Below are 25,875 nucleotides of genomic sequence, written 5' to 3'. Positions count from 1 at the left end.
ATTAACTAACTGGCTACTGTCACAAAATGCTCCATCAATAATCACTTAAAATGCAAAGACTTCTTCTCTTTTTCTGTCATTTGCAAGGGAAGGCGACTATACTAGTTACTTTTCAATGAATTCAGTTTGCATAGCTCTTCAGAAAAATGAAATTACAGAACGAAAAATTACAGAATGAAAATATAGGAAAATTTAAAATCCCACACAAAAACAGCAATCACATCAAAAGAAATAAAAAAACAAGGTAGGAATATGCATCTTAAATAAGAATAGATGGTTATGAGTTGAAATGGATATTGTAGGCCATGTGCTCCAATTGTGGAACCATGTTTCCCAATGGTTTCTACCATCCTATCAGATCGGACAGAATGGGCAAGCTCTGTGTCCCATCAGTGAAGCAATGTCACTTTAGAGGATGGGCAACTAGGATGTGTTCCTTCTCTGTCATAACACCTATCTTTTGAACAGCTTTCTGCTTCTGAGGCACAGATGATTCCAACCCTGCTGATATTTTGAAGACTACGAAGACCTTGCTATTCCTCCAGGTACTGGGGTCAATGGAATCTGATATGGGTGCAAGTCTATTGGTTATTAGATTTCTTTCTCAGGGACCTTAATTTTCTCCTTTTTGTGTTACAGATTGGGATTTTGTTTTGTTTTTATGTATTCGTTGTTCAGAGTGGTTTCAGTAGTGGCAGCCATACAAATGTGGCTTTATTTATTTACAAACAAATAGTCTTTTGCTCTATTAAACTATCCCCCAAAGATGGCCATCATATGGTCCTCATTTCAAACTATTCCATGAAGAAGATTCCATGACAATTCTAAGCCAACTACTTCAGCCTCTTTAGAATAATCAAAGACATTTGATTGTGGAAGATGCCCAGTGCATGTTCCAAAGGCAGAGAGTGAGATTCAGTATTGCCAGTCTGTTTGCAAAGTCTCAGGAAGAGGATTTCCTCCTTCATCAGTGACTTATCATTCAGGTCAAAACATGATCTTTCAGTTTGAATCCCTCTGCATGCACTATTCCTCAGCCAGACCCATCAGTTACATATTCTGTTGGGTCAATCAGAGTCTTTCAAAGAAAATGAGAAAATGAAACTGGAAATGCACTTGCACTTTCACATGCCTGTGAAAGTAGATTTGGCTTTTCTAGCTTCATTTAACACATAAATAGGGGGCTTCCAGGAGGAAATATTCTGGTAGTAAAGGAATACCACCACCCAACCAACCATTCCCTTCACCCTCTACAGTGGGCACAGTTTCATGGCTGAATAAATATTAATTAACTGGAATAGTAGCTGTCACTTGTGTGTCTCACATGAGCCTCATGGAGCTGGCTTCCAAGAAACCAAACATAATTGAAATTACTGGAGTATTAACATTTGCTTCAGCTATAAAATCCAAACAATTAAATATGTCAATTAATACAATTCCTAGGCATCATCTCCATTCCCACATAAAATCATACCCTCCACTCCCACCAAATGTACAAATATAGCAAGTAGTATGACAAGTTCCAAATTATCTTTTTTCTACAATGCTTCCAAACAGTCAAGGTTGTAAGGAAGAATTTCCTCTGGGTTAGCAGAGAACATTACAAAAAGTAAACATGCCTTTCCTTTCATGCTTCAAAATGTGAACAGGACTGTAAATAGGTAAAAACATAGGTGACAATTAACTTTCATACACAAGGTTACATGCTACAGTCTTTAGTACAGCCGCTCTTTCTATACTTTACAAAAATTTACTTTCTCTAAATAAACCTCCAGCCAACATTCATCACAGTCATCATCATTGTGCAGAAAACCAGTAGAATAAGATGGTTATGGAGTACTGTAAATCAAGGATAGTGTGGTTTAAATCTCCACTTGTCTAGAGTTTATTCTTTCTCAATGGAACCTACCCACCTGACTGCTAAGGTAAAAACTCCCATGTAAAACCTCAGCAAGCTAGATATAAATACAATAAACAAACATTGTTTCTGCTTCTGGGCCAACAACCTTTAGTAAGTTAAATCAAATCTGCTGACCTCTGATCTGTGAATTATTAAGGGTACAGAGAATGGGGAGGATAAATAATGAAAACTACAAACCCCATATCTTGAATTCAACTGTCCTTTTTGCCAAGCTATACCCCATATTTAAAATCAGCAACTAAAGGATATATCAAAATACAGAGAATCAGAGGTCCCCATCAATACCATATCCAAAGCGAATATCAGAAAAACAGTTTGTATGTTGTAGTGACACATATATGGCTACAGCAAGCTAACTGAAAGGTGCAAACACAACTGTTCCTGAATTAGAAATATTTGGCTATAGTGCAGTGGGTCTCAACCTTCTTAATGCCGCGGCCCTTTAATACAGTTCCCTCATGTTGTGGTGACCCCCAACCATAAAATTATTTTATGTTTTCCATATTTTTTTTGAAAATATGTGTTTTCCGATGGTCTTAGGCAACCCCTGTGAAAGGGTCGTTCGACCCCCACAGGTTGAAAACCACTGATACAGTGGCATTTAATATTTGACATTTAAACAGATCCCTATTACAAAAATTGTGGTAACAGAAGCTGGCACAATCTTGCACTCGCCCTTTCAGACTGCAAGTATTGTTTCTAAATATGGTCCTGTGTAAATACCCACCCCCACCCCATCTCTGCATCTGGAAAAGTATTCGTGCCATTTTAACACAAGTAGGATTGTTTAAAGAAATGTGCATGTTATGTTGCACACAAATCTGGGGTTTTTGTTTTTTTTGGGGAATGACAATTTTAACGCTTTTACTGCATCCCGCTGCAAGTTAGACTTTTTAGGATAACTCTTCATGAAATGATGGAAGAAAAGAAAAGAAGATGAGACCAAGTTGACAATAAATACTGTATTTTAGATTAGACATGATCATACCAGAGGAACAGATATGATGAAGTCAACATTTGTAAGCAAAGCAAAATGGTCTGACTGTTGTAAGCTGTCCAATGCCACTTAAGTGAGATGGGAAGCCCTACAGAATGAATGAATCAATCAAGCAGCTTTAGACCCAGGAATATAGACTGAAACATATAGAATATTCTGACTTTATAAATATTATCACACACTTACGTAGAAGCAGAGTAACTTGCACCTCTAGAAATTTGTAAACTACCTAGCACTGCAAAGACACTTCTTGTACATAAACATTTAGAACATTGTGCCAGAGCTGCAATGACCGCCTGGAGGCATTGCAGATACTGTATGCAGGACAATTTTTCAGAAACTAATGTGCCATCCTGCAACTCAAACTTCAGATTTGGACCACTGGTCCATCAACCAAAGAGTGCACAGGCATAACTTTGCAGGATTTCATCTTCCCAGCCTGCTCTAAATTTGTCAAGATTGAACCTAGGAACTTTTGTTGCTTAGCATCTAATGGAGAGACTGGTCTAAAGTCACCCTTCCTGTCCAATCTTATTCCTTAATCACTTGTTATACTGGTCACCAGCAACTCTAATTCACCTATTCAGATTTTTCTATCTGGGATGCAAGAAATTTAACTTGATACTTCTACAAATACACCAAATAGCACAAATACATGTGCTATTATGCTATATCAATGAACAGATTCTTTCCAAAGAAGAATACAATGTGCAACTTTGTTTGATGCACAGGAAAAGCTTGAAATGTGCAGGGACTTTCCTAATATAGTCCCCCATTTGGGGAATACAAAAGTAAACCCCTGTCAGTTTACTAATAGTTCCCATGCATGTTGTAAAATAAATCACTCTTTTGTGCAGGGGACTTTCATAGAGAAATGTTCCATTAGAATCCAACCAATTCATTTTGTTGGACATGACATCTTACACTTGAACTTAAAAATACAGAAAAGAGAAGGTCAAGGGTCAGTGCATGGTATTTTTTTAAAGCAAGTTCTCCACATAAGAAAGGGGAAAAAAGCATCTTGTCCATTATCTTGTGTTGTTACTACACATTTGTTGTTCAAGCACAAAATCTTAAGTATGTGCCAACTTTTTATGGTACCATGCAGCGTTTTTTTTTGCTCTAGGTGGATTTGATTCATTTATCAGATAACCTGTGGTTCACTTTGTCCTTGGCAAAAATTTACCTTTTTCTCTACTGACCACTAAGAACTGTTGCAAGAATAAATGAAAAACAAGGAAACTATGTTAAGGAAACTATTTGAACTCTATGAAGTAAAGCAGAATATAAATTTGATATAGGTAAATTAGAAATATTTTGATTGATTTTGGTTTACATGTTCATTTCATACAGTGTTTCTTCCACTAATACATATTATCTCTGGTAATATCTTCCTCAATACCCATCATTTCTGGCACAAAGGTTTTAAAACATTAGTAACTCCATAGGTCCAAGATAACTAAATGAAAATATTGTGGCTATGAATAGAAAGTCAATAGTTCAGTTGTAACAGCAAAAGACCTTATGAAGTTCATTTACCTGTAAACAAATATAGTGGTGATAATTAACCAGGACAGCCTTGGAAAAAAAAAGACCCAGAATTTATGCTACAGGGTAAAAGGAGACTTATTCTTTAGGTATATTCACAGCAAAGACAAAGGTGAATGAATTACACAGACCAAAATTTGACTACAACTGGTTTCTGTCCTTACATAGAAATTCTTCCTCCCTGAAAGTTACTCTGTTTACTTTCTAGCATGTACTCAGATAGAAAGGTAAAACTTTGAAAAGAAGAAAAGAAACTGAAAGAATGATAACTGGTATCATACAAAGAACTCTCCAGAAAGAACCAGAATCCTGATTTTCTTGATCTAGTTTTAATACCAGGCTACGTTCACACAAAATTATAGGACATCATATGATTATTTGGCTTTGGTTCATAACATGATGAACCCAGCCACATTGTTTAAATATCCTGCTTTAGGGCAGGAGTGCAAAAAGGGTGATATCCAAACCATGTTTGTTTTCTTTTTGGGGAGGATTTTCAATACCATTAAGGGGCAAATGGATGCTCTAAATGTGGCAGATGCGTCTGATATCAATATTAAGCTTTAAAATTCCTGCATTCCCCCCCCCAAAGGGGACCCACATCTGTTTGGATGCAATTCTTGACATGCCATGCAAAGTCTGGCAATATCCTTCAGGAGTTGCACATCTATTGTTTAGGCTTGGGTGAATTATACTGTGTGAACCCAGCCAATTATGATGTGTGCAATAAACTAAGGCTAAACAAACCATGGCTCAGCACAATCTATGAACCACCAATGGGACATAGGCAGAAGCAGCAGTTTTTCTTGGCATTACTTTTACCCTTCTGCCAGCAGTCAATGGAACCACAGGTTGCTCCCTGGACAGATGTTATCTCTATCATCACAAAAACATATCTTTAAGTTATTAATATTGTTCACAGCAAGAAAACTGGATGTATTTGTATGGCTGGACTATTTCTGTATAGGTTCATAGTGCTATCTGCCATTTATACAAAGATACACATGTGCCAAAAATGGCAGAAACTCAAATTTGCAATCAACAGCTAACCTCCATTTCAAATTCCAGCTCCTGAACATTTTCATTGGTGGTTGCTTTAGGTTCATAGTGCATAGCCTGTGGTTAAAAGCATATATATGAAGAGGTGAGTAACATTAGCCTACAATAGACGGTTAATTTCCCATACAAATACTATCCTCTTGTGCAGCTACTCCTCATGTTTATTGAACCTTTACAGTCTGAACATGTTGTAACGCAGAGTATACAATCTGAATGACTTCATGAATACTGTTCAACTCAACGGGGCATTTTCAAGACATTAAAACCATGAATGTTCTGTCCAAGATACATACATATAGAGTTCACCTAAGAATTTGGCTTGCAAAAAAACTCTGTTTTCTTTTAAAAAGTAAATGGCTCAAACAATAAAATTTTCCATAACACTCTATGTCTAAGACAAAGGATACTTAGTTATTTCACTTTATCCAGAGTTAACTTTAAAGGGGGGGGTGTTACACAAGGCCACAGGCTTTGGCAAGCAAATGAGCATCCTCCACTTGAGTAGACGGGGACCATTACAGCAATCCAATATGCGTCCACCTAACATAACATACGCCTTTGCTTCATTTACGTTGTCTGGGTACGCATCTTAGAAACACAACGTGTGAATCTGCCGCGTGTCCTTCACCAAGCTGGGACCAACGAATCAAACCCAAGGGGGGTGACGCAGGGAGAGCCGTTGGGTTTTCTAGTGTTGAATGGCGGGGGGCAGGAAAAGAAATATTGGATGCTCCCTTAAAGCTCCCTCCTTCCTCGCTGCTGCGCAGGCAGAGAGACTCGCTACCTAGGAAGTAAAGAAGGAAGACGAGGCGAGATCCTGTCTCTTTCCTGCTCAAACAGCTGTGGCCAGCAAATGGGGAAGCCAGAGGTAAACAAACACCGCAGAGAAAAGGGGAGGGGAGCCAGCGGAGCGACAATTCTTTGCATCCGATTCTCTTGCAAAGGCAGATCCCGCTACGGAAATTCTCTCGGCTCCGCTCTTCACTCCGACTTGGGTCAAAATTGTCTCGCGAGTCAACTGCCCGGTCCCGGCGAAAACGGGAGATGGAAAAGAAAACAAACGGAGAGGACCCCCCAAGCAGGGCGCGTGGGGCAGGGGGGGGGGCAAAAGACTTCTCGCACCTACCCACCTAGAGAGAGAGAGACCCCCTCGCCGTTTTTCCTCCCTTTTCGGGTGCAAACCATTCCCAAAGCCTGGCGCCCAGCTGCATCTGCAGAAAGCCGCCGCCGCCACTGCAATGCACTAAAAGGTGGGGAGAGGGTGGGGGGGAAGAGCAGGGGGGAGAGGAATAAAGAAATTGAATCCGGCCAGGCCTCTAAACGAGAGAGAGAGAGTCACTTTTTACGAGCCATTTGCCAAACTAACAGCTTAACCAGGCGCAGCGGGAGAGCAGAAAGAGGTGCAAGCGCAGCCCGGCCGGGCGCTCCAGACAATGAGCTAGCAAGGGCAGCCGAAAGGCAGAGCAGGCCCCAAATAGCTGCTTCCTCCCCATCTCTAACCTGGGAACGCCGTGGCGGCTCACTTACATGGCCTGGAAGGGTTGCAATGAAAGCCGCTGGCCGGAGCCGAGGCCTAGGCGAGCTGTTGCAGGCGCCTCCGCCTTGCTTGCTTGCTGGTGACCGCTGGTCTCCCAGGGAATCAGCCCATGGAGCGCTTCGCCTGCATCGGTTATGAATGGTGGCCAGGAAGGTTTGCCAGCGGCCGGAGGCGCCCGGGCTCGGGCTCCTGCTCTCTTATCCAGGCTCCCTTTGAAAGAGAGAAACGAGGCAAGCTGGGCGTTGTGGGCTTGGAGCGTAGCTGCTGCCGTTCCCAGTTCCTCCAGCTTCCCTTCCTTTCCCTTCTTTGACTCACTCGCGCGCACACTCTCTCTCTGTCTCTTCCCCGGAACGCCCGCGGGGTCCTACCGCCCGGCATGCTCCTCTCCTTGTTTCCATTCAATTTTTTAAAATAAATAATAACAAACGGCAGCCACCCGCGCCAACGAACAGACTCACAAAACATCCTTCAGGAAGCTCCTCGCCCACTTTCCTCCCGCCTCCCAGTTTACCAAGCGCGCCCCTTTTTCTCTGCTTCCTCCGTTCAGCCGGCGCTGCTTGGGCGTTTGGAGGCTGCCGACCTAGGTACGTTTACCTAGCCCTGAACTCAATGGGTCTTACTCTGGAGGAGAGATGCGCAGTCCTGCCGTAATTGCTGGGCTAGGTAGGCAGAGTGAAAATAAATCGCAAGTAATGTAAGGATTCCCTCTAGATTTTTAGATCGCTTCTCATTCTTAAAAAAAATATATCAAAATGATCAAATGCAACAACTTTTTTAAAAAAATAACATACAAAAAAAGATGGGAAAGGGGGAAAATATTTCGTTCATTCAAAATTTATACAAGGCTTTAACATTAATAGGAATAACCTATTTTGCTAGTGTCTGAAACCTTTTACGGTATGTAATGAAATTTGTTTGGCTTGATCTAAGTGTGTTTTACAAACTCAGCCAATTGCTATTTATCTGGTAAATCCTAGTTAAGCAAACTCATTTGGGATGTGTGAAACCAGTCATTTTTTAAAAAGAAATAAAAAAACACAGCGTTGGAATAAAGTTTCACAACTATGTTCAAAGTGACAAAAACATCAAAAGACCACACAGTACTGTAATATGTAATACCTGGAGGGCATAAAATGCTTAACACTTCAAGGGGAAGGGTGCAAGATAATATGAGATGATAAGGCCTAATCCCTGCCTTTTTTCCCCATCCAGTGTTAGCCATACAAATTCTTCTTACAAAAAAGGGTCTTGTAAATACTTCCTTAAGGTACAGAAATCAACCAGAATTGTTATTCCTTGTTGCTCGCTTTTGGAGCAGAGTATACCATGAAATAAGTCATTGCTGTCGATTTTACTACCAGTTCGCAACCCATGTGCAATGTGCGCGTGCGCTCACTTCGTTTGCCTGGACTCACTTTGCAAGTGTGCACTGGTCAATGTAAATTGTCTGCACATGCACAGAACAATTAACAGTGAACTGCGCACACGTAGTCACTAAAAACCAAAATGGTGGTGGCCCAGCGGCGGCGAACCGGTTTGAGGGCGTGGCAGGCCGGGGTCACTGCCAGTTCTGCGACCCAGGCCTGAATTCCAGTACTGGTTCAGCTGAACGGGGCTGAACCAGGAGCAACCCACCTCTGGAGTAAGTACTGTACTCTTTCTAGCAGTTAATCCAAGATGGATTACTTCCTCTAAGCCTAACATTACTTGAGAGACCTGTTAGTGTGTGATAGCCAAAACTTGGGAATCTGACAGCACTTTTCCCAATTTGAAAAGATGCTACCAGATTCCTTCTGAAATCTGTTAGCAACTCTTTTTTTTTAATCTTTTCATTTTAATTCTCCATTCTTTGAGGTTCTATGGCTTCAGACCAGCCACCATTTCCAATGAGCATCAAAATTTGAAGCCAACTCTTAACTTTTGTTTTTGTACTTCAATTCATGTTAACCAGACAGCCAGAATGGCATCTTGGTAAAAAAAAAAACAGGGTTTTTCAAACAATGTTCCATGGAGGCTCAGAATTCAGTAACAATTTGATTCTGTGAGGAGTTCTCTTAGAGCCTAAGGGAAGAAAAAGGTGACTTCAATGTAACCAATTTTCTATCATTAGAACTTGGGCACATGATTGGGGTGAAGGGGGGAGGGGTTTATGGGTGTTTTTTTTTAAATGAATCCATAGAGTTTGAAAATCTTTGGTTTACAGTGTTGGACAAGGATTGGAGAAATCTAGATTTAAATCCATTTCCAGCCATAGAATCAGTTTAGTTGAGGGACTGCCTATTTTCATAACATCTGTCCTGCTGATCTGATTTGGCAGGGTTAGCACACACTGGGTTACTTAGATTATTAAGTAATGCCATCTATTGGGAACCCAGAAATATGCCCTCTCTGTGATGGTGCCTGTTTTCTGGAATGAGGCTTCCCCTAAGATTCAAATGCCTCCCATCCTGCTGTTTTGCTGAAGACTCTTTGCAAGCATGACTGAAATCCTGTTCTTTTTCTTTATTCCCATCTGATTTATCTCTGCAGTCTTCTTTTTTGTTTTGTGTTGTACTGGGAGCTGGGTAGTATATTCAGTTAATCAATTCATTATAAACATCTTACTAGGTGACTTTAGGCCAATTAATTTCTTTCTGCCTGGTCTACTCTACAGCATTGTTGTGGGAAGTGTTTGAGGAGGGAGCTGCCTGCACTGGCTAGAAATATGTCAGAATGTAAATCTAATGAGTGAAAAGCATCTTTACATTGATTCTTCTCCCAGAGAAAAAATGTAATACACATCTAAAATGTATATTTTATATTTTATTGTTAAGCCTCACTTGACTTATCTTAAATTCAATTTCTATTTACTGAATAGGCCACAATGGATTGGGTTTACATATATCACTAATCCATGGTTTATAAATGGCACTGGCTGGATTTACACTTCATAATAAACCGCAAACAGACAAAACAACATGTCTTAGCATGATGTATGAACTAAGTGTTTCCCAAGCTCTTGCTTAAGCTAAAATATTTTATCATCTTTGAAACTTTAAAATAATTAACAACTTCTAATATAAGACTATATAATTGACCCAAACACACAAATATATTTATGATCAAAAAACCCAATTAGCAAAGTATACATATAATCTAAAAGTTTGACAGATAAACAATTTAACAAATAATATACATTAATGGCTGTGTGTTGCGTTATTTTGAAGGGACAGCACATTTATACTGTTACAGAAGCTGTATACTCACAACTTTACATTGTAGCCTAGTGTCATGTCTTCAGTGTTGTCACATGAAAAGATATACTTAAATATTTACAAAATGTGAGGAGGTGTACTCACTTCTGTGATAGACTGTAAATTGATAAATATTATATAAAATCTTTAAAATTTGAAATTACTAATGTGTTAATGAAGACCTGGCTTTTATAGCCATAGTTTAAAATTTGGCTGTTGCCAATGTAATTTTAGGATTTTTATCTGTGGGGTAACATTTTAACCTGTAAATGGCTTTCACAATTAATTCCTGTACTGAGTTTCCCCATAGTATTTGTTTAATATAATAAAATGCTGATGTCATATCCCTGGAAAACAAGTAATTAGGATCACAACTTAACCAATCTTTACGGTAACCTATTTAAACTAGGCATCTCTGTTAAGAATCATTTGAATCAACTACAGCAGTCCTTCCTTGTTTTTGAGAACATGCATTTGCAACCAAAATGTTAACAGTACATAGCCAAGTTTTTGTTTTCAAAGGGCATTGCCTAGTTTCCAGGAGAATAACAGAATTTGGAACACAATTTGGAACATTGACAAGTGTTCTTAAAAATATAGCTGGCAGTTGTATTATGTTATTCTCAATTATATTATATTGTATAAAATTTGAGATGCAATGTTTGCATTCAAAACCTGTATCTCTCCCCTTTTGAATAAAAGTATTGAAGCAAGTCTGACTTAAGTGGCACATTTAGTTCTATTCTGAGGACAATATAAAAACTCTCAGGATCTATTAAAAGAAGACGGGGGGAGGGTCAAGATGACAATTATAACTGTATGCTTGAACCCTTGTCCCTTTGTATATGCATGCGACATTGAGGGGTGTAACTTCAATTACGTGGTTGCATCGGACATCTTCACTATTGTCATGGGTATCTGCAGGATCTTGCTCCTTTTGTCAAAATGACAAGCAGCATTATGTTGTTATGCCATAAGCATTCTCCCTTTCATACATGTGTGTGGTACCACAGTGCACATAGAAAAGAAGCAGGCCTCCTGGTCCACAGGCTCCTGTCAAAGTCCCCATTATTGTTAATGCATCATGTTAAATGCAGTTTATTTGGCTTTCCTTTACAATGCAGTTTGAATGTTATTTGTGGTTTAAAATATTGTTAAGACAATTGTCATTTATTTTAATACCTCATGTGTGAAACCACCTTCACAATGAAAACTTATGTAGGGAAACTACTGTAAGTAAACAAATAGGAAAACTATACATTTTCATCACACACAAAAAACACCCTAGAAAAATTTGCCACATTTCCCTTTGCTTCTCTTCAAGAGATGGCTTTCTATGTGTTGGGGGGGGGGGTGTATCAAAGTTTGTTTGCTCAGCACCTTCGAGTACATATTAAAACTAATGTGGAGAGTTGTATTTGTAGCAAGGATTTTTGAGAATCCTGATTATACAATCTCCTTGATACCTTGATAGTATTTTGGAAAACTACCTTTGTAGACGAGGTTCCCCATTACTACATTCTAACTCCCTTTCTTTATTGAAATAAGCTTTCCAAATGTTCGTTTTTTATTTATTTATCCTGAGATGCAAAGTGCTCTTATGTGCAAATTCAGCTGAAGCTGGCTGGCTTTTCTTTGTTTTAACAAGCACCATCAATAAATATTCGGTGCCCTTTGTCTTATTAAAATAAGCTCTACTGTACTGACTCCAAGTCCTCCATAGCAAAACTGTGCACGATCTCTACAGGTTTGTTTTGCACAATGTGTTTTTATGGCACTGTCTGTGTTCATAGATTGGGCTAACTAAACCATAAAATGGGTTATTGAATTTTGGCTTGTCATATTGGGCAAACTCAGCCATTTTGATTCATAAACCATGGTTTAGAGCAAATGTACAAACCAGGACTATGCAAATGGGTGTCTCCACAAACTGTGCTAAACCACAGTTATTAGTTAATGGGAAAAATCCATTAATGTTACCCTCTAAGCTTGGGGATTTGCTTGCAGACATTTCATTACCCAACTAGGTAACATCTTCAGTGCTCCCACAGTTTAACGCTGAGCTACATATATTCTCTTTTATTGTAACTCCCTATCTATCCCTTTGGCTCAGCCAAAGATTAGCAGCCCATGTGACTGCAATTTCTCTGAATACAAACTGGAATTCAAAACCAGCAACCAACTTTTATTTTCAAATTTACGTATCATGCAAACCACACATTGGCCAGTAAAACATAAAAGACCGAAGGAAATACATCAATGAGCTCTAGTAATAAGAATTATACTCCAATTTAAATGAAGTGTTTAATGAATCTTTGTTTTATAAAAAAAAATAATATTCAGGAACATATTGTTTGGAGGATTGTGTTCCCTGCCAGATTAACCTACTGCATTCATCTCTGAGAATCTCATTTGGAATGGGGGAAGTCAAGCAAAAATAAACAATCGTTGGCTTGTTTTTGTAAAAAAAAGTGTTTATTTCAGTCTGCATTTAGTTTATTTATTTATATTTATTTAAAACATTTATATAGCCACCTATCTTATAACCAACTCTGGGCCGTTCCCAGTCAAAAGTTAAAACAGCTGCTGAATTTTAAAACTGCTTTTTATCTAAAATTTAAAAACTTTAAACATTTGTTTCAGGAAAGTCGGCCTAAAGTGAAATTGTTCTTCTAATTTAATAATTTGGATATTGTTAATTTTACAAAGCCTTTATATCATATATACTGCCTTCAGAGATATAAATGCTTTGAAAAGCATTGAAATAAGTAAATATATACGTGTGTGTGTGTGTGTGTGCGCGCACCATAATCAGGCTTCCATTAAATTAACATTTAACATTTTCATTTTTAATAAACAAAAAGAATAAAAGGCAAAAGACATAAAACATAATTAACACAGTTATCATGTAACATAATAAACTATCTTCTTAAATGAAGTGTTCATTAGTCCAGTAAACAGCTATGTCACAAATAATATTTGTAGCTTATGGGTGTGATCTAAGACACATCTTATAATACATCTTATTTTTTTATGAACACAACAAGTTTTATTTTAACTTCAGTTTCTGCCATGCAAGCACTGGGACAAGATTTATTTACAACATGATAAGTCATTTTTTTCCCTTCACACCTTCACCTCCCTCCAACCTGAACTAGAGGCTTGCTAGGTATTTTAAAGTTACTTACTTTATTTTTCTCCTCCCCCCCCCATGTTAATTAAATGTACACTATACATTTATTTACTACCATTATAAGACCACCCATCTAAGAACAATGTGACTCTGGGCAGAGTACAATAGAAAAACAAACACAAACAAGCAAGCATATATATTGTTATATCTATGCCTAAATTCCTTTTCATATTTCCAGAAATAAATAATAATTTTATCTGGCACTCTAAGACTAGCATTGGCTGGTGGTAAAATTCTGTCTTCCTCTCTTCTATGCCCATCTATAGTCTCCAACAGAGGCCATCTACACTAGGTAGATTTGTACCATGCAGGGACGTGCAGTCACTAGAGGCAAGGGAGGCGGAGCCTCACCAGTCTCCTCAGGAAAAAGAAAGGAATTTAAATATATATTTTTAAATAATTAAAGCCAAGATAGTTGCTACCAGATTCCAGGTCACAGTGGCTTGGTGTCTGCTTAGTGTTAACCAAAGCAGGAGGCGAGAGAACTCGGGGCCTCTTTTCCAGAAGGAATTTTTCGCCTTCTAAAAGTTAATAAAGAGTTAAAAGGCAAAGAAGTTCAGATGGAAAAGAGGCACTAATTCTCCCGCCTCCTGATTTGGAAGCAGCCAATTGTGTCTTCTTGAGCACGCTTACGTTGGGCGGGGCGTGCTTCAGAGGAGAGAGGAGTGGGCGAGAAGGAGGAGGCTGCCACTTTGCTGCAGACCTGGGCGCTTGGCGGCTCCTGTGATGCAAAGTGCCCCACCATCCCCGATGCTGCCGCCCGCTGCCCCGGCCTGCTTCTCCAGGCTCCGCCGCTGGAAGTCCCGGATCGCCTCTGGGGGAAGGCTGGGTGAGAAGCGGAGCGAAGCTTCTCTGCGGCCTCCCGGCGCTGCGCAGAGGCTCTTGCAGGAGCACGTGTCAGCGGCCGGTGGCCTGGAGCGGCCCCGGCTGTGAGACAAGGGAGCACTTAAAGCAGCCGCCGCCGCCACCGCCCCTCCTTCGCCGGCGGGGCGGTGGTGGTGGCAGCAGCTACTTTAAGTGCTCCCTTGTCTCACAGCCAGGGCCGCTCCAGGCCGCCAGCCGCTGACACGTGCTTTTGCAAGAGCCTCTGGGCAGCACCGGGAGGCCGCAGAGAAGCTTCGCTCCGTTTTTCACTCAGCCTTCCCCCAGAGGCGATCCGGGACTTCCAGCGGCGGAGCTTGGAGAAGCAGCGGACGCAGGCCAGGACAGCGGGGGGGCAGCGGGGCACTTTGCATCGCGGGAGCCACCAAGCGCCTTTGCTGCAGACCCAGGCGCTTGGTTGCTCCAGCGATGCAAATTCCCCCCCCCCCGCCGAGGCCGACCGCTGCCCTGCTGAGCCTCACCAGGTATCAACCTCACCGCACGTCACTGGTACCATGATGACCTCTCCTCTTCCTCAGGGCTCTTCTCCATATTGTACCATGAACTCCAGTAGTGAACAATGCCATTTTGGTTTGCAGGAAGTACCTGTCTCAAAAGTAGTAACTGTGGGAGGAATCTAGATGTCCTAGAAGACCACCATTTCACTATGAGCCAGTAGTGTGCTGCAGCTGCCACAAAAGCTAATGCAGAAGGTTGCATCAAGGGAAAGTTTCAAGATTGGAGTGACAGTACTACTTTATACTGCACTGGTGAGACCACACTTGAAAAACTATGTCCAGTTCTGATCACCATGACACAACAAAGATGTTGAGACCCTAGAAAGAGTACAGAGAGGAGCCATAAAGAAGTTAAGGGGTCTGGAGGTTAAACCATACAATGAACAATTGAGGGAACTATGGTAAGCATGTCTACTCTAGTGAAAGGAAGGGCTAGGGTTGACATGATAGCAGACTTAAAATATTTTAGAAGCTGTCAAAGAGAACCTATTCTCTAAAGCACCTGAAGACAGGACAAGAAGTAACAGGTGAGAGATCACCCTGTTTCCCTGAAAATAAGACCTCCCCTGATAATAAGCCCAATCAGGCTTTTGAGCACATGCGCTAAAATAAGCCCTTCCCCGAAAATATTGCAACACAGTGGCAGCCATGAGGTGACCATGCTCGCCGCTTCCGCTTCAAAAAATAATAAGACCTCCCGGAAAATAAGGCCCTGTCTTATTTTCGGGGAAACACGGTATTAAAGAGAGATCCAACTTAGAAGTAAGAATTTCCTGACAGTGAGAACACTGGCTTACCTCTGAAAGTTGTGGGTGCTTCATCACTGGAAGTTTTCCAGAAGAATCAGAATAACAGAGTTGGAAAGAACCTTGGAGTTTTCTAGTTCAACAGCCTGCTCAAGCAGGAAACCCTATACCATTTCAAACAAATGATTGTCCAATCTTAAAAACCTCCAGGCAAGTTGTCCCAGGGGTTAATTGTTCTGTAAGGGAAATTCTCCTTAGTTCTAGGTTGGTTCTCTCCTTGATTATAGTTTCCATCTGTTGCTTCTTGTCCTGCATCCAGGTGCTTTGTAGAATAGTTTGACCCCCTCAACTCTGTGGCAGCCCCTGAGATATTGGAAGGCTGCTATCATATCCCCACACGGTCTTTCTTTTCCATAAACATTTCTTAGTCAAATTTACCAGTTTCCTCTCTAGTGAACAGGTATTGAGTGACTGGTCAACCTGCAAAGGCACAACCCTAAAGGCAGCCATTGTGTCCCCAAGTTGAATACCAAGGTTTCAGATCTGTTATTGTGCCCTTGGTTCAAAAAGACTTTAGGGACTCCTGGATTATGATCACAACTTTTTGGGAGTAATGTCAAGAACATCATGTTAAAGAAAATTGTCTTAGGCAACAACATGGTAAGAAAATAATGCAGAACATGGCTGCTGGAATCTTCTCCAATACTTTTACCAGCAGGGGTCATAGGAGGCATTTGTAATTTCTTCTATGTAATGAAGTAATTTGTGTGTGTGTGTGTATGCACGCGCGCATGTATATACATAGATATGCTGTCTCTGTCATGTATTGTATCTATCTGTGAGAATCTAATCAGGCCAGGGCATATAAGGCACTTCTAGGTGTGTTTATTCAGAACTGATGCATTGCTTTGAGGGGGGGGGGAGCTCATCTCTCTCCTTTTATTATGTTACTACATTTTTGTCTGTAAGTATATACTGGGATCCACAGGGCAGGCAACATACTTTGCACTCTGGGCCACACAATCAGAAGGAAAGGAACTTACAACAGCTGACAATATTCTGAGTCACTGTCCAGCCTCTTCTCCCAGAGGGAAGGTATTTTTTTCTAAATGCTTCTCTTTAAAGCCATGGCAAGGCCATTTTAGAACTTGAACTTTCTTTTGCTGGCCTCTCCCCCCACACCAAATTTGCTCCACTGGTTTCTGCTTCAGGGGGTTATCCTACTGATAGACAGATGGATAAGAGTCCGACTCAAAACCCCTGTACACTGCATCCCCCCCCCCAAATTCCAATAGATTGCAAAGAATACAAACGGCTAAGTTTGGTTAAAAATATTGTTTCATAATCATTGTTTGTCATCCACAAGAAAATACAAACAATGAGGTAGGAAAAGTCCAAGTTGCCTCAACTGGCTTCCTTTATGTTTCAAACAATGTAAGAACTGGTTCTGTAAGCCACCCTAAACTATGTGACTTGCTTTGTTTTAGCATAGCCTGTTGTGAAAACTCAACTGTTATAGTTTATAAACAATGGTCTATGACCGTGATGGAACCTATGGCAGGCGGAGCCATATTTGCTGGCATGGCAGTCCTTGTCAGCCCTCAGCTCCAGCTGATTTTCGGCCTCTGGAGGGCCGGGCAAGGCCATTTTCTCCCTTCCTAGGCTTCAGGGAAGTCTCTGGAGCCTAGAGAGGGCAAAAAACAGGCCCAACGGGTCAACTGGAAGTTCATTCCCGTTGGTCCTGGTTTTCATCCTCCGCAGACTTTCCAGGAGGGCTTTCCTGAAACTAGGGAGGGTGAAAATTCACTACCACTCCCGCCGGGTTTGCTTGCGCATGCATGGTAAGGGTTTGTTCGCAAATACGCAGGTGGGGGGGGTCGCTCATGCATGTGCAGGTGGGTGGGCACACATGTGTGTGTGATAGCGCGCACCCTCACAGTTTTGGCACACCTTTAGAAAAAGGATAGCCATCACTGGTCTATGTCTTAGCATATGTCAATACACTCATTTATAGCTTGTTCCAATATACAATCGAGGTTCCACATGTCAGCTACATGTCTCTGTGCCAGCTGCAGATGGCATCATCCTTATACTACTGCTTTTCTCTAGCAAAAACTTAGCTTGGTCTTTCATTAAAAGGTTACAACTAGCTAAGTAATACAAGGTTTTTGTCATTCCCCCCAGCTCATCGTACATGCCATCATTTCCCCTAACGAATATATTCACCTTGAAAATAACGCAGCTGTTTTCAGCAAATTGCAAAGCCAAGCTGGGTTAAGATTTTGGAGCACTGCTCACCAGTTTGGCCAAATCATGATGGATTTTTTTTTTAGGGGTGACAACGGCTGTAGAATAGCCAATCAGAACAAGTCTGTACTAATAAAAGCAAAAATTGAAACCCCCAAACTATTCCAGACAGAAACAAAATATCTGCTACAAGATTCCAAAAGTATCTCCTCCATCAGTTGGTAAATTATAACTCTCTGTTCTGCTGAATTAGTCCTCTTGAAATATGTCTTTCTTGGGAAATTTCTACTACCGTACCCTTCTTATATTATCTTTAAAAGTTAAACAGCATTCTAGTTTCTTTTTTTTCTCCCAAGTATTGAGAAAACCAAACCTCCTAAAGTGGTAACTCCATAATAAGGGATTTAACTAAAGCAGATCTAGGAAATGGTTTTTTGAAGTAAGTAAAATTTTTAAAACAAACCAATCAAGCTTCCTGGACAGTTATGCTGAAATATTGACACTGAATAGCTGTTGACATGGAAGTGCTATTTATTTTTTTCTGGCAGAGAGTCTCTGTGTTGACAGAAGCTGTATAATTATTTGCAATCCAATACTCAAATTAGGTGAAATAGGTGGAATAAAATAAAACAGAACTTTTCTCCATCACAATAATTAAAACTGAATCAGTTGGGTTTTTCTGTCTGCTTGATAGATAAAGCAGAAATATGTAATTTTATATATCTTTTCTTTAAAGATAATTCTTCGGAATTTTTCTAAGGAAGTTCCTCTTCTTCCAAGGTTTCTAAAAGAATACAGGTGTTCCTAATTTTGTATCTATTTACCCAGCAAGCATTTGAAGTTATAACATTGAAAAAGTGACATAAAATCAGTCCTTGCATTTACAATCTTGGCAGCATCCCCATGATCATGTGATCAAAATTCAAGGACTTGGCATCTAGCATATACTTACAACAATTGCAGCATTCCAAGGTCATGTGATCACCATTTGCACCTTCCCAGCTGGTTTCCAACAAACAAAATCAATGAAGAAAGCCGGATTCACTTAACAATTAAGCAATTCACTTAACAACTGCAGTGGATCACTTAACCAATATGCAAAAAAAGGACATAAAATCAGGTGCAATTCAGTTAACAAACAGTTTGCTTAGTAATGGAAATTTTGATCCCAACTGTGGTTATAAGTCAAGGACTATTTGTATGTACATTCTTAAAGCATATTGGTTGAACTCGCATAACTGCTAAGTCTTAATGGGCTTCATTTTAGGTTTACCATTCTGCTTTATAAAGCATGCTTTATGGCTTAATGTGATGTGCAAATTGGCTGGGATCACACATCACCCAATTTTATTTAAAAGTTACTGAATCATAATAGGCTGGATTACAACTCACTAAGCCAAAATGAAACCAACCAACTGAAGTGTAGGGTATTGTTTGAATTCAAGCATAATTGTCATTAAATAATAGTTTCCAGCCTCACCATAAGATGACAAAGGCTATGAGTTACATGCCTTAAAACTAGCGCTTCTAACTAAAATTAAGGTGTAGACAAACAGTGTTAATTTGCTATTCTGCCTATTGTTTTCTGATTATTCACTAAGTTCACTAAGATAATAAAATAGAAAAGTCTAAACCAGTGGGCCCCAATCTTTTGGGCACCAGGGACCAGTTCCATGGAGAGAGGTTTTACTACAGACTGGAGGAGATGTGATTTCATGTGCTGCCTGCATCCCGCTGATTCCCTTGTTTGCACAGCCCAGTTTCTGGCATGCCGCAGACTGGTGCCAGTTCATTGACTGGGAATTGGGGACCCCTGGTCTAAAGAGTCCCCCCCCCAGTCATTAACCTAAAATAAATGTCAGGCTTGGAAGCCATCGTGGTATAGGTTAAGGGTAGTTAAAAGGCATTCAGAAGTTATCTTATATTCCAGAAGTAAAAAATTGCATAGACATTTGTTAAACAGTTAACATTTTTGTAAAATTTATGTAACCTGTTTTGCATTTCATGTTCTAAAAAAGTTTTTCATTCACACCTATGTAATCTAATTCTAGTCTAATAACTCATGCATGCACCCAATGTCTTGGAAAATGTCTTGGCTGCATTTTTAATAGCAGTTTGATCTATTGTAATTGCTAATGAATGAAATTGTGCACATTCCTTGAAGAAGGAAACAGGGATCTCAAACTCACATGTGACCTTTGGAAGCCTGGGGTGTGTTCTCCTGAGCTACTCCAAATTTATTGCTGTTATTTTTTAAAGTGGTAGAAGAGGCAAGTTATTATTATATTGGTTGATTTATGATTGTGAGCTGCCCAGAGCTACTCTGTAGTAAAATGGGTGGCCAATAAATTTTATAAATAAATAAATTATATGCAATAGGAGAGAGCGGATTTACTGCGATTAATTTCTTACATTTAGTCCTGGCACTATTTACTTTAAAGAGGACAGAACGTTCCTCAAAAATTAAATGAAATTCTTATGTCAAAAAAAGTGCATCCAACCATTGCTTAGAATCAGTTGCCAAGCTGCAGCCTTAAACTGAGCTACCAGCTTTTTAGTAAATCTGCTTTCACTGTTGGGGTGACAAGTACTGTGAAGTCCCTTTTCCTGGAGCAAATGGCATCCAATAGGAAGCCAGGATTAAAACAGAAAGGGGATTCAAGATGATCCTAAAAGGTTGGAGAACTGGATGAAAAACAATCACATGAATAACAAAATAAATATAAACTTACATAATTTTTAGAGAAAACTATTGTACTTATTTAAAACATTAAATCTCCCAGTAGCTGAAACTCTCCAGCTGTATATAATAAACACAACAGGAACAACGATAATAATAACAACACATCAAGAAATTGCGGCTTCCTGCAATAACACCAGCGGAACTGCAAAAAATTGCACTACTCGGAACATAGAATATTTTAAGAAGGTACCTTGGTTGATACCCAGGACGCTGGCAGCAACCCATATCAACCATTAGCACCAGTAAATGGTATTTGTGACACATTTTTAAATGTTCAGTTGACTGAGTTTCATGTTTAATGAATAATAATAATAATAATAATAATAATAATATAATTATAATAATTATTATATGCACTGGCTGATTATTGAAGAAGAAAAACATGCACTGGCTGATTATTTAAAAGAAAGTCAAGAACATCTATTAATCGAAGTAAAGAACAAAAATCTACTGAAGGCCCAACAGACGAAACAAGAATACAGAAAAGATGTGATAAAATCAAGAATGGAGAGTTGGCAGAACAAAGCACTGCATGGCCAATTTCTGGAAAAAATAAAAGATAAAGTGGACAGTGAACAAACTTGGTTATGGTTAACAACAGGTACATTAAAGAAAGAAACAGAGTCACTAATCCTGGCTGCGCAAGAACAAGCTATCCGCACAAATGCCATTAAGGCCAAAATCGAAAAATCCTCTGATGATGCCAAATGCAGACTTTGCAAAGAAGCTGATGAAACTGTTGATCACATACTCAGCTGCTGTAAAAAAATCCCGCAGACTGATTATAAATTGCGGCACAATTCAGTAGCACAAATGATCCATTGGAATTTGTGCAAAAATTATAATATTAAAACAGCAACAAACTGGTGGGAACATCAGCCTGAAAAAGTCACCGAAAATCAGATGGTCAAGATCTTGTGGGATTTCCGTATACAAACCGACAAAATACTGGCGCATAATACACCAGACATCACACTGGTTGAGAAAAATAAGGTCACAATCATAGACATCGCAATACCAGATGATAGCAGGGTCGCCGAGAAGGAACATGAAAAAATCGCAAGATACCAGGACTTAAAAATCGAAATTCAACGACTATGGCACAAACCAGCAGTGGTAATTCCAGTGGTAATTGGCACACTGGGTGCTATTCCAAAAGCACTGGAATTACATTTAAAACAGTTAAAAATTGACAAAATCACCATCAGTCAAATGCAAAAAGCCGCACTGCTTGGATCTGCACGCATATTAAGAAAATACGTTACGACGTCCTAGGCCCCTGGGTGGGGCCCGACTAGTAACCAATGCCAAATCCGGCGAAACAACTGGCCGCTGTGATACAATTGTACAACAACAGCAATAATAATAATAATAATAATAATAATAATAATAATAATAATAATAATAATTGACAAAATCACCATCAGTCAAATGCAAAAAGCCGCACTGCTTGGATCTGCACGCATATTACGAAAATATGTTGCGACGTCCTAGGCCCCTGGGTGGGGCCCGACTAGTAACCAATGCCAAATCCGGCGAAACAACTGGCCGCTGTGATAAAATTGTATAATAATAATAATAATAATAATAATAATAATAATAATAATAATAATAATAATAATAATTCCCTCACATTCCCTCACTATTCCAAAAGCACTGGAATTACATTTAAAACAGTTAAAAATTGACAAAATCACCATCAGTCAAATGCAAAAAGCCGCACTGCTTGGATCTGCACGCATATTACGAAAATACGTTACGACGTCCTAGGCCCCTGGGTGGGGCCCGACTAGTAACCAATGCCAAATCCGGCGAAACAACTGGCCGCTGTGATACAATTGTATAATAATAATAATAATAAAAATTTTTTCCAGTTAGGCTCTTCCTTGATGGGGTAGTAGGGCTTGCATGCTCCAAGGATGAGAGCTATGCCAGAGATACATAACTTTTATTGTCTTTTTTTTTTTTACTGCAAGCACACCGGCCCACATTAAAAATAAAATTCTGTTGCCTGCTCTCAGGAGAAAGTGTGTATCTACCTAAACATAAACAATAACACGAAACCTGGAAGTTCACAATGTTGATGCTCTATGGAACAAAATCTGTGACTGAATCTGGATGTTCGGCATCGGATACCACGAAGCTTCCTCCCAGAAGGTAACAAGGAAAACAGGTGGTGAAGAGGATGTGTAGTGTCACAGACAATCCTGCAAACTCTGTTCAAGTATCGCTTATGTGCTAAGTCCTGGATAGAAGGAAGTGAACTACCAATGATCTTTTCTGCCATCCTCACCTCTCTTTGAACCACTTTCTGTCTGAAGCAGAGGCTCAATCATACTAGATACTCATCAGAGGAGCCAAAAAGAGTGTTTCTCCTATATGGCAAGATGTAATTTACATAAATATATACTGGTTCGGTTGTGATCTGACTCAACAAGGACCATTCTAGGTGTTGGAGTTCCTGTACCTCTGGTGACAAATGGGCTACAAGCTCTGGACTGCTGGCTGAGCAGCCAGGGCCAACAGATACAGGACTATGGAAGAAAAGTTGTTTGCCTATTGCAAACATACATTTCTTTGGAAACAAAGAAATAATGAACTGCTCTTTAGAATAGAATAGAATAGAATAGAATAGAATAGAATAGAATAATAGAGTTGGAAGGGACCTTGGAGGTCTTCTAGCCCAACCCCTGCCTAGGCAGGAAACCCTATACCAGTTCAGACAAATGGTTATCCAACATCTTCTTAAAAACTTACAGAGTTGGAGCATCCACAAACTTCTGGAGGCAAGTTGTTCCACTGATTTATTGTTCTAATAGTCAGGAAATTTTTCCTCTAAGTTGCTTTTCTCCTTGATTAGTTTCCACCCATTGCTTCTTGTCCTACCCTCAGGTGCTTTGGAGAACAGCTTGACTCCCTCTTCTTTGTGGCAGCCCCTGAGATATTGAAACACTGCTATCATGTCTCCCCTAGTCCTCCTTTTCACTAAACTAAACATACCCAGTTCTGCAACCATTCTTCATATGTTTTAGCTTCCTAATCATCTTTGCTGCTCTTCTCTGCACTCTTTCTAGAATCTCCACATCTTTTTACATCGTGGCGACCAAAACTGTATGCAGTATTCTAAGTGTGGCCTTACCAAGGTGTTATAAAGTGGTATTAACATTTCACATGATCTTAATTCTATCCCTCTGTTTATGCAGGACCCGGATTGTTGTTGGGGGCAATATGCTGACTCTGTAAACCGCTTAGAGAGGGCTGAAAGCCCCATGAAGCGGTATATAAGTCTAACTGCTATTGCAGCCTAGAACTGTGTTGGCTTTTTTGGCAGCTGCTGCACACTGCTGGCTCATATTTAAATGGTTGTCCACTAGGATTCCAAATTCCAATTGTCCACTAGGAATTCCAATTCCTCTCACAGTTACTACTATTGAGCGAGGTACCACATATACTGTACCTGTGCATTTTGTTTTTCTTGCCTAAATGTAGAAACGTACTTTTTTCACCATTGAATTTCATTTTATTAGATAGCCCACTGTTCAATGTTCATTTACAAATGAAGTCCAACATGAAAGCAATCTGAAAAGAATGCACAAGTTCTAGAAAGAACACCCAGAATCAGAAATAACAGAAAAGAGAGTAGCAGATTAATGTCAATTTATAATATGAAGTGTTTACACAAACAAAATGGGAAGAACTGCAAAAGCCTATCCAAAGCAAAGAAATTGGTCTTGCCAGGAGTAGCTCAGACTCTAGAGACAAATTAACTATAGAGCAAGCCGGCATAGCTATTGAATCATTTTCGTTCCCAAACTAGGTACCTCTGCCTTCTCAGAAAGAACAAAAGCCCTCTAACTAAAAAAATAAATAAATGAGGGGGTGAATTGAAACAAAGAATAACTGAGCTTCTGGAACAGTACAAAAACAGCAGAATAAAGTTGCCTACATTGAAGTTTCTTCAGCTAGCACTAGTATTAAAAGATACTAATACTGTACTATCAAATATAAGCACCAATTCACTGCAAGAAATCAACCAACCAACCAACGTACAGCAAGTCTGGAGTTATAACTGAATACCTTGCATGCAAAATCAAACAAGAAAAAAGTCAAGCAGTGCATCAGCAAAATGGAAGGTCAGGTTGGAAAATGAGATGACCGTGCTTAGATCAGATACAAGCAAACTAGAAGAAAAGAAGCAGAAGAACAAGAAGAACAAAGAATACCTGATCAAAAAATAACACCTAAAAGAAAGGAAAATCAAGGAAACACTGGAAATAATAAAGCAGCAAAAAAAAACCACAATAAAGCCAAGAATATCAGCAGATATGAAGTATGAATTACACACTATAATCAGAATCTCTAATTTTAGTGGAATCAGAAATGTTTCTACCAATCCATCAACAGAGAGACTGCAATGAATTAGCCAACGTACCCCACAGAAGAAATAGTGCAGTTCTGCTAGGTAAATCTCTCCAAAATGCAGTCTGGCTAATGTCTCTTTCCCTGAAAATCAGACCTCCCCGGATAATAAGTTCCATCGAGCTTTTGAGCGCATGAGTGAAAATAAGCCTTTCTCACAAAAATAAGCCCTCTCTGAAAATATTGCAACAAAGCAGCAGCCATGAGGCGACCATGCTTGCCACCTCCTGCACCTCAAAAATAATAACACCTTCTCAAGTGCTTATTTCAAGGGTCAAAAGAAAATAAGATCCTGTCTTGTTTTGTGGGAAACACTGTAGATAAGAATAAGAAACTGAAATGAAAGCATTTGTAATAACAGCCGAAATGGTGTAGAAAAGGGCAAGGAAGATCAAGAATTGGACAGCACCTTATTGTTTTGTGTTGAAATATCTGACTGGTCAGGATTCACTTGCTGTCAAACAGTTTAACAACATACTGCAAGAAGGGGAAGTTGAAGATTGGCTAACCTCTGGCAAAACCTACCTCATAAAAAACCAAATAAGCTGCTTACCAACAACTTTCAAATTGCTAACTCATGTGGTAGCTGATTCAATCAACAACATCTAGTTAAAAACGAACTCTTTCCATTTGAGTAGATGTACATCACTCAAACAACACATGGACAAAAGTTAAGTGCCTAACTGACAAGGTGATTTTAGAAAATTGTAAGAAAAGAAAACCCAATTTGAGGGTAGCTTGGATTAATTACAAGAAGGTATTCAACTTTCTACCACACAACTGGATAATAATCAAGTGCCTAGAAATAACAGGAGTCAGTAGAAACCATTCAAAGGCACAATAGAAGACCATT

The 25,875-nt window shown here is 39.7% G+C and overlaps 1 protein-coding gene across 2 annotated transcripts in view; it reads right to left on the bottom strand.

The window, feature by feature from the left end:
- Positions 1–7,381, bottom strand: part of AKT1 (AKT serine/threonine kinase 1) — a 100,114-nt gene extending 92,733 nt beyond the window's left edge. Inside the window, exon 1 of one of the 2 annotated variants that reach the window (XM_087727113.1) lies at positions 7,026–7,381. The gene's annotated coding sequence lies outside the window, so the exon portion shown is untranslated. The remainder of the gene's footprint in view (positions 1–7,025) is intronic. The other variant, XM_087727106.1, reaches the window with a different exon arrangement.
- Between the last annotated feature and the right edge of the window lie 18,494 nt (positions 7,382–25,875).

This window comes from Thamnophis sirtalis, unplaced genomic scaffold (genome assembly GCF_051295495.1).
Source record: "Thamnophis sirtalis isolate CommonGarterSnake01/CBP01778 unplaced genomic scaffold, rThaSir2_p1.2 scaffold_1, whole genome shotgun sequence".
Classification (NCBI taxonomy): domain Eukaryota; kingdom Metazoa; phylum Chordata; class Lepidosauria; order Squamata; family Natricidae; genus Thamnophis; species Thamnophis sirtalis.
The sequence above is the reverse complement of the archived record's forward strand: the minus strand, read 5'-3'. Positions and strand labels throughout refer to the sequence as shown.